Genomic DNA, 8,529 nt, shown 5'->3' with positions numbered 1-8,529 from the left:
TAATTCTGGAATTGCCATGCGTGGACCCGCCCTTCGCCCTTCGATTTTGGGTTCATCTCTGCAGCACACATACATCACGAAGCTGCTTGGCTTAATTGCTGATTTTGATCTTTTATATCTGTGTGGATTCATAATCCTTTCCTCTATGAGAAGCTGCCTGTTGCATTCTTCTAGAAAATAGCGAACATTCTGTTAAATCTAGCTCCGAAGCCACCGCAGAGAATCATCGAAGAAAAATTCATTTCTTTCTTACAGTCATGTAGAACCCATAAACAACTTCTCCAGATTCAAGCTCAGATTACTGCCCATGGATTTGAGTATAATGAATACGTTGCCCCAAAGTTCATCACGGGCCTGTGCAACACTCAAGAATATGGCCTATGCCCGAAAGGTGTTCGATCAAATCCTGATCGGAACACCGCTCTATGGAATGCCATGTTTAGAGGGTATTCGCAAAATGAGTCTTACTGGGATGTCATTGTGCTGTTCATTCAAATGAACAGAGCTGGCGCACTGCCAAATTGCTTCACCTTTCCCATTGTCCTCAGGTCTTGTGGTAAGGTAAATGCGACAACGGAAGGAGAAGAAGTTCATTGTTCTGTAATGAAAGGAGGTTATAAATCAAATCCATTTGTGGCAACCACATTGATTGATATGTATTCAGCTAGGGGGTATCTTGGAGCTGCTCATAAAGTATTTGGTGAGATGCTTGATAGGAATGTAGTTGCATGGACCTCTATGATCAATGCGTACATTTCTTCTCATGACATGGTTTCTGCGCGACGCCTTTTGACTTAGCACCTGAGCGTGATATCATCTTGTGGAACACTATGATTTCGGGTTATATAGAAGTGGGGGATATGGCGGCAGCAAGACAACTTTTTGATAAGATGCCCAGTCGGGATATTATGTCATGGAACACAATGCTGTGCGGATATGCGACTAATGGGGATGTTGAATCCTGTGAGAAGTTGTTCAAAGAGATGCCTCAAAGAAATGTGTTTTCTTGGAATGGATTTATTGGGGGTTACGCTCGCAATGGACGTTTATCTGAAGTATTGGAGTCTTTTAAACAGATGCTTATTGAAGCTAATGTGCTTCTAATGATGCAACACTTGTCACAGTGTTGTCTGCATGTTCAAGATTAGGAGCCCTTGATATGGGTAATGGGTAATGGGTGCATGTATATGCAGATAGTATTGGTCTTACAAGAAACCTGTTTGTTGGAAATGCTTTGATTGACATGTATGCGAAATGTGGAAATATAGAAAATGCAATTGTTGTGTTCAACACTCTGGATAGAAAAGATATAATTACATGGAACACCATCATCAATGGCCTGGCCGTACACGGGCATGCTGCTGATGCATTGAGTTTGTTTGATCAGATGAAGAACGCAGGAGAAAAACCAGATGGAGTTACTTTTGTTGGAATTTTGGCTGCCTGTGCACATATGGGCTTAGTCAAAGATGGTTTTTCACACTTCCAATCAATGGCGGATTGTTATTCAATTGTCCCTCAAATTGAGCATTATGGATGTGTGGTTGATTTACTAGGAAGAGCTGGTCTTTTGAACCAGGCTATGGATTTTGTGAGAAAGATGCCCATGAAACCAGACTCAATTATATGGGCTGCCCTACTGGGGTCATGTAGAATATACAAGAACGTTGAGTTAGCCGAATTGGCTCTTAAGCGGCTCATTGAACTCGAGCCAAACAACCCTGCAAACTTTGTTGTGCTTTCCAACATATATAAGGATCTTGGAAGATGGCAAGATGTTGCTCGATTGAAGGTTGCAATAAGAGATACTGGGTTCAGGAAATTGCCAGGATGTAGTGTGATTGAGGTCAATGATATGTGGTTGAATTTTATTCCTTAGATGAGAGACATCCTGAGACAGAGGATGTATACAGGACATTGAGGGGGTTGACTATACTGTTAAGATCATATGGATATGTTCCAAACGTAGCAGAAATTGGGCGAGGAACTTGAATGATGGAAGGGGTATCACATGAGTGAGCACGGATACATTGTTAAAGAAGATGTCTAGCTCGGCACTGGAATCACCCATAATTTAATTCTCGGGCCTAAATCGATTCTTCCTTACCACCTCTGCACTGTACCAGGATTTTGAAATGATTGTTCCCTGCGCCTTTGTAACTTCCAGTGACTAATATTTTGGAAATCCGGCAGCATGATCCACTGCTTATCCTAGTTAGGATTTATTTAAACCTTAAATTTATATTATTCTATGATTTATTTGAGTTTTTCTCATAGGGCTTACTCTCTATTTTAAAGTTCTCTGGCTATTGTTTCGGAACTGGGTGACTATGGTTTAGATTTATTCTCGGCTACTATAGATAACCTGCTAGTGCTAAATTCATCAGAGAATTTCGATGAGTTTATATTAAATATGAAACTATTTATTAATGCTTTGGTTCATTACTTAGTTTTATGACATAGAGAAAATAACTGAACGCGAGCCTCGTACTATAGGCTTTAGATTATTTCATAGGCATAGTGTACTGTAACCGGAATTTATTTTCACAATGAACAGTTTTACCCAAAAATAAGAAAAAACTTATACGAAGGTATTGATGAGAGAGGCAACTCGTCTTTTATGAGAATGGCAAAAAATGTCAAACACAATATCAGCAAGCCCATAAAACAGAGACGGGGGAAGAACCTTGGATCCAGTTGTGGATTGCATTATCAAGTGGGAGTTCAGAATCCAGCTAAACTACTAAAATAAAAATCTCACTTGTTCTTTTCCAATTTTGGCCTTTTCCTACTTCAGATGTTCGAGAAAACAACTGTAGAAATCTGTACATAATAATATAAATAATTACTTTTCACTTTGGCTTGCTGGTCGATTATCAAGGGAAAATTTGTGGGGAAAAGGGTGGATTTGACATCTTAACGATAGTGATAATTAGAAACTAGTTGAAGTCTCAGCAGATTTCTTTTTCTTCTTAATTACCTAACAGCACAATCATTCTATTCAAAGTGGGTCATCTCGTTCAGGAAGGGAGAATCTCCTTTTGCCTTCATTCAAGTCATTTGGATCTTTCCACCTTAAAAAGAGTCAAACAGGAAGTTAGCTAGTTGCTTTCATGTTCTTCCTTTTCCTCGGCTATTTATTTTGGTGTTTTAAGGGAACCGGCCCAGCATTTATCACCAAACTTTATCACATTTTGCATTAAAAATGGATCTGTTTAATCCCCTGATGACTCCATGCCACAGGTGAATCTCGTTTAATTCACTCATCATTTTACTTATGACTCTTCATCATCAAACATCTTAGCCTAGGATTCCAAAACTCAACTCTAGAAAATGACCAGTCATAGTCTTAGGAGGACCACAAAGATCCAGCCAAAACCCAGAGCAATGCCACGTAAACGACATATGACTTGCGGGATTAGCTGATTAATACATATTAGGACGTAAGAAGCAAGAAGTAATTGAACACTGATATAGATATATATCCTAAGAAACATCAAACTCTCAAGTATTTATAAGTAATCTGAAATATGACTGTCTTTTGCAGATCACAGGTCCCCAGGTCCAAAGTTCCCCATTCTAACGACCCTAAGAAAACTAAAATGTCATTCTCAGAACACGTCATCCAGCCGAAAGACCCAGAAAATATGTGAGACCACAAAGATACTTCGTCAAGGGAAGCTAAAGTTGAAGATGGATGATGCAGTCTCTTGGAAGCTACAGTAGCTTTTGAAGTTCTGTTATATCTAAAGAAAGAAAAAGTCTAGGATATTATTTCAGCTTTGCATATTTAATCATTCTTGAGCCCTTTTTGTTTATGGGGAACATCATTGTATTAGTTGAGTTAGCAATTGAATGAACATAACCAATATGATGAGCCTTTGGCGTAAACAGAAAGATTATTGCAAAAGAGAAATGGCAAGCCATCATGTTAACGTTTTTCAGCTGCTACAGAATTGCTAAGCCTGGAGTGAAGGATACTGCTACTGCAAGAAGAGTTAAAAGCTGCAAATGAGGTCTTCTTAATTTCTTCTGTTGATGGTATTGAAACTGCAAAGCAATTTTTTTTTTTTTAATTCACATGGTTTATCATTGTTAACCTATGCCTCCATTCCCTGCTTTAGAGAATAAAAACAAATGAAAGCAAAAAAGCAGAAGAGAAAAGGAAACATTCTGTAATGATATGAAATGGGGGAACTTTGCAGTCAATCACTGAAGAAGCCTCTAATGAGGTGTCAGATTGAGAGAAGAATATCACTTTAATAATGTCATTGATTGCTTATTCATTTGCGTCTAAAATGGTCACAGTGCTAATAAAGGCGATACCTAAAGAATTTTTTTGATGATATTCTTTGATTAGTATTCTCTGCTAAATCTACTTTATCTTACTCTTGTGAAAATATAAAAAACTAGTAAGATAATATCTTTATTGATTTGGATTAGATTTTCTTAGAAGAGTTTTAACAATAAAATTTTGGATGAACAAGCGAATAAGACTACCATTTCAGGGGGAAAAAATTTATGGGTGAGAATATTTAGTTTTGAACTGGGCATGAAGAATTCCATAGAACTGTGACGAGAAATATGGTGACAGGTGAAGCAAAGAGCTGGTCTAAGAGGAGGAATGGGCCTACTGTTTGATGAGAGGCACGATCATCAGGGACATGGTAACCCCACAAGGAGGAGAAAAACAAATAAAAAAAAAAGAAACAAAAGGACCAAATGATTAGTAGAAAAAGTAAAAAGAAAAGAGAAAGCAGAGCACAAATTGTACCATGTTCGAGGCCAAAATTGTAGAAATTTGCCCCCCGCCTCATCGGGGTCCTTATTGTTAGTTGATTCCTCTTTCTCTATGTTCCTTCTCATTATTATAAGCATTGGTGCCTTGTTGCTCACAAGGTGATTGAAGAAATGGGCAAGAGAGGAACAAAGTTGCCAGGCTTCTGCCTCAACAGAATCCGGCCTCATGCTCGTGTCCGTTCCCCGCCTGTACAACCCAAGCTTGATTCCAGTGCCGTCAAAACTGACCTTCAAAACGAGAATTCCAGTGAAGATTGTGAGAAGAAATCCGGCGATGGAGGTGAAAAATGGGGTTGTTGCTGGTAGGAAAATCATGATTGTGGTTGATTCTAGTTTTGCAGCCAAGGGAGCTGTGCACTGGGCACTCACTCACACAGTTCAGAGCCAGGACATGATAATACTTCTTCATGTGACTAAGCCTTCTAAACAAGGTGTGACCCAAAACAGATTGTAGTATCTTGCCTTCTTCTTCCCTTTGACCTCATTTATTTGATTAAAGATTGAGAATGACCCCATGTGTGGTTCATGTGTTTATGGCAATGGCAGCCTCAGATGAAGAGTCCAGCAAGGAGATTACTACTCCAAATCCAAGAGCTTATGAACTTGTCTCTTCCTTCAAGAATATGTGCCACGTCAAGAGACCTGAAGTGAGTTTACTCCTCTTTTCCACACAGCCCCCTTGTTTTTCAACGTTCTAAAAGCATAAAAGTTTCAACTTGTTTTCACTTTATCTAATTGTTTCACTACCACCTGCAAAAGGTGGAGCTCCCAGATTGTTAGAATACTGCTTGTCTCTCCCAAGGCTCAAAATTTTTCTATTCAGAGCAAATAAGACCCATTCAAGCATGGTGATTTTCATCTTTGAAATATGGGTAAAGATTAAAGCTTTTTTAATGATGTTGTATGAAACAAGCATGCTACTTTAGTCAGGGAGTGAAGCCCACGTGTCAGAGATATGTACAATATAATTCTGTTTCTTAAGCATGGATGTTCCTTTACTTGCACACATTAATCAATTCATGCGATGATTGAATGTTATGAGAATTATATGGTTCTGATAGGTACAAATTGAGATTGTAGTAGTGGAAGGAAGGACAAGGGCCCAAAAATAGTGGAAGAAGCAAGAAAAGAAGGCGTATCACTTCTGGTTTTAGGGCAGAAGAAGAGGTCCACGACATGGCGTCTTCTGATGATGTGGGCTGGCCACCGCGTCGCCGGCGGCGTGTGGTGGAGTACTGCATACAGAATGCTCATTGCATGGCAATCGCAGTGAGAAGAAAAGGCAAGAAAGCTGGAGGCTATATGATCACCACTAAGCGTCACAAGGATTTTTGGCTCTTAGCTTAATAGTAATCAATCATCTCAATAACCATCCTGCAGATTTGTTGTCCAAAGAGTTCTTTCTTTTTTTAATATTCTTTTTTTGGGTATTACCATTGGTGTTGTCTTCTTTTATGCTTTTGGTCAAAGGAAGGCAAGACATTCACTGTGAGATTAAGGTTTATATAAAGCCTTTCTAAACCATACTGGTGTGTCTGTAATCTACAGTGTTTGTAAATGATAAAGTGTCTTGAGAATAATGATGATGAATGGAATTGGAAAGTGATCAGATGTCATTATGTAGGCCACTGTGGATGATGAAGAGGGAAGGCTCATAGGGCCCCTAAGCCCCTTCAGGGCACGTGATCGTTGAGCCAAAGAAGAAGGCTCCATTCTCACCAAACGTGGGGTTCAATCCCCACGTCAGTGGTATGTGTGTGTAAAATGTAAATGAATACATATAAGACGGTGTTTAGATAAGATTTTCACAGTATACGAGGTAAAGTATATGAGAGGAGTTTTATTCCGATTATTTACATGAAAAAACTTCCTGAAGTACCTTTTAAGTTTCCCAAACTCCCACTAGTAAGACATTCTTATCATTAGATATAAACTTGTGTATAAAACCTATAGTTTAGGTAATCCTGTTCAACGTAGCTAATATAGTCAGTAGCTTAGGAAGTATTTGGAAAACCCTATAAGCACTTGAAAAAAGTATTTTTACGTAAATCGAAACAAAATTTCTTCTAAAATTACTTTTAAAAAGCTAATCCAAACACATTTTAGTTGGACTTCAGTTCAAGTTCAGTATTACCCAAATTATTTGGTTTTCTTATTTAGTTTTAGTTCCAAGAGAAGGGGGGGGGGGGGAGAGACTTCATGTGTACCGGGCCGACAGCGATCAGAACTCGGTGTGTTTTAAGTTACCATTGGAATTTGTTTCATGCCAAAGGATTTTCATGGAGGACTGTTTCAAGGGGCCCCTTTGTCGGCTCTGTTTTGAATTTGGCCCAGCAGATGAAGAACACTGGAAGCTACTTTATTGCTATTTTGTTTGATCCTTCCGAAGAAATTTACCATCCAATTTCATGTTAAAAATTTCTGGAAGTTTTTTAAAAGTTGGCGTTGTGAAGAATTGGACATAAATGTATTATATTTGGAAGTACAACAGTAGTTAGAATCTAATATGATAATCAATTATAGTATAAGATCCAGCCACATTAGATTGAGCAACCACAAAAAAAAGAAAAAAGGAGATTCAACCACGCAATGATTTTATGAAAAACATATATAGTATTATATAGCACTGTGTCATTTGTATGAGGGTCATAAAAATAGATTAAACCAAATAAACCCAAATTTTTTTATCTTTCCATATATACATATTTTTCTCTACTATTTTTTACACGATCTCTTTACAATTAAACTGTTATTTTTAGATAGAGTATAAATAAAAGAAAAAATTACCCGTAGATCACTGATTAAAAAAAAAAACTAAACTAGAGCTGGTAATATCAGTACTTTAGTAGCCATAAGAAAAAAAATCTAAACTAAATGTGGAGTATCTCTCCCAGTGAAAATACAAACCTTAGTTCGTCACGCTGTGAGGGACTAGACTTTTCACTAGACTCACGTGGAAACAGTTATTTAATATTAATAAGTCCAAAAAAAAAGCCTAAAGAGATTTAATGTTTATAATTTGAGTTGTGTCATTACAAGTCAAATTTATACACACTCAATCCTTTAAACCTATTAGAATTATATGAAATTCAGGAACTTATCTGTATTTAATTTTCTATCTGAGACCTATTATTAATAATTTTCACTAAATAAAATGACACCATAAGAGAAGCTAAAAAGCCAATTTTAATAAGTTGATATTAAAGTTTTTTTCCCTCATGAAAGTTGTTTATAAAATCTTTGTCATACCTTTCAAACTTAGTTCATCAGATTACGAGAGACTAATACTTTTCATAAGAACTCCTGGTGGCTTATGGTGAGTTTTAATACAACGAGTCAATGACACTGTAAAGACCTGATCGCATAAAGGTTTTTTTTTTTTTTTCAGGATATGATAGACAAATTGTTCTACCACCACAAAAAGCCCAATGTTCTGAAAATCGAGCTGGACCAAATTGTCCGGGCCAGTTTGGATAGTTTTTAAGCCCATTTTGGAAGGGAACCCACTGTGAAGCCAGGACCCGAAATGAAGTTTTTTGCCAACCATTTAGGTGGAATGACCGGAACAAAACTTAAAAAGTAAGAAGCCCAAAACCAAAAGTAGAAGACCAGAACAACTGCAATGGTTTCCCTCTAAAAACCAAAAACTTGGCCGCGTTTTGCCTGTGCCCTCATATGCTCATGTTTCCCACTTCTCGTTTTGCTCTCTGCCTCTGTCGTCGTCGAGTC

General features: G+C 37.8%; 2 pseudogenes; both read left to right on the top strand.

Moving 5' to 3' along the window:
- Positions 1 to 373: 373 nt before the first annotated feature.
- LOC114720430 (pentatricopeptide repeat-containing protein At1g08070, chloroplastic-like) lies at positions 374 to 2,196 on the top strand (annotated as a pseudogene).
- A 2,634-nt stretch (positions 2,197 to 4,830) lies between these two features.
- On the top strand, positions 4,831 to 6,204 carry LOC114720434 (universal stress protein PHOS32-like; annotated as a pseudogene).
- The last annotated feature ends 2,325 nt before the right edge of the window (positions 6,205 to 8,529 follow it).

The sequence above is a fragment of the Neltuma alba genome, unplaced genomic scaffold (genome assembly GCF_004799145.2).
Source record: "Neltuma alba isolate B1F8T4 unplaced genomic scaffold, ASM479914v2 tig00011984_pilon, whole genome shotgun sequence".
NCBI classification, from domain to species: Eukaryota; Viridiplantae; Streptophyta; class Magnoliopsida; order Fabales; family Fabaceae; genus Neltuma; species Neltuma alba.
Note: the sequence above shows the minus strand (reverse complement) of the source record. Positions and strands in the feature narration are given on the sequence as shown.